Raw genomic sequence first — 1,396 nt, 5'->3', positions numbered from 1 at the left:
GGGGGGGTGTACAGGGACAATGATGGCATGCTTGGACTTGTAGTTCCTTAGCTGATATATATGTGTGGGGGTGGGGGGTACAGTTCTAGTGGATGTTTATATAATATGGGGGGGCGAAAAAAAATGTTCTGCCCTGGGCGCCCATAACTCTGGTTACGCCACTGATCTTGTGCAGTAATGGGCAAAAGATCAGCTGCAGGGAGATTCCGCCAAGATCCCGGCCTTGAGGTGAATTGCTGTGTAACGTCCTGAGACCGAGTAGCTGATTTACCGGAAAGAAGAGCTCAGTGCAGCCATGGAGTAATTGATCGGGATCCAGGGGCCTGACTACGTGATTGATGGTGGCCGCTGACACTGTGTGCGCCAACAGCATCATCAAGATGAAGCAGGATCTGGATAAAATGTTCAAGATGAGCGAGAAGATCCTTCTTTTGTGTGTGGGAGAGGCTGGAGATACTGTGCAATTTGCAGAGTACATTCAGAAGAATGTGCAGTTGTACAAAATGAGAAATGGATATGAACTGTCTCCCAGTGCAGCTGCCAACTTCACACGCAGAAACCTGGCTGACTACCTAAGGAGCAGGGTGAGTTCACTATGACACCTTACCATGTTAACCTGCTGCTAGATGGTTACGATGAGCATGATGGCCCTTCCTTGTATTACATGGATTACCTGGCAGCTCTGGCAAAAGCACCATTTGCAGCTCATGGCTATGGAGCCCTCCTCACTCTCAGTATCCTGGATCGCTACTACAAGCCAGATCTCACACGAGAAGAGGCAGTAGAACTTCTTAAGAGATGTATAGCAGAGCTTCAGAAGAGGTTTATCTTGAGCCTTCCATCATTCAGTGTGCGTGTCATCGATAAGGAAGGAATCCACGATCTGGATAACATTCCGGCATCAAGTGTATAATCTTTCCCTACAGTCTTTATTTTTTACATTGATTTCTACTGTTTTTGGAAATTAGCCTCAATAAATGATCCCAAGATGGCAAGGCTTGGGATATGTGAAACCTCAAAAAAAAAAAAAATCAGCTGCAGGCCTTTGCCCCCTGATTGCCATTTTTTTTTTCAAAAGTACAGGTCCTCTTTAAGAAGCAGGTGATGTTTTAGCCTAGGCTTGTGATATGCGATGTTCCCAAGTATAAGAAAACCATAATCATCTTTATATAAAGTATTCTGATTCTGAATTTTCAGCCATCCTAGACAGGGTGTCACTGTCGATATTGCAGCCACAAAAGCAATGTGAACAGTCGCAATACAATTTTTTGCAGCCCTTGATCCTCAAAATAATGGCTGCCCCTAGTGTCCATCTTTTTTTTATTTCCTTGCATCAATTTATCACATACAATCATATCTCCCTAGCCTAAAAGCTCTACAATCAGGTTACATTGTC

General features: G+C 44.3%; 1 pseudogene across 1 annotated transcript; it reads left to right on the top strand.

The window, feature by feature from the left end:
• Nucleotides 1-213: 213 nt before the first annotated feature.
• Nucleotides 214-1,014, top strand: LOC108794324 (annotated as a pseudogene). Its single transcript, XR_001941702.1, has one exon. The product of XR_001941702.1 is annotated as a proteasome subunit beta type-2 pseudogene (transcript).
• Nucleotides 1,015-1,396: the final 382 nt, after the last annotated feature.

Source organism: Nanorana parkeri, unplaced genomic scaffold (genome assembly GCF_000935625.1).
Source record: "Nanorana parkeri isolate BGI_ZX_2015 unplaced genomic scaffold, ASM93562v1 scaffold835, whole genome shotgun sequence".
NCBI classification, from domain to species: Eukaryota; Metazoa; Chordata; class Amphibia; order Anura; family Dicroglossidae; genus Nanorana; species Nanorana parkeri.
Note: the sequence above shows the minus strand (reverse complement) of the source record. Positions and strands in the feature narration are given on the sequence as shown.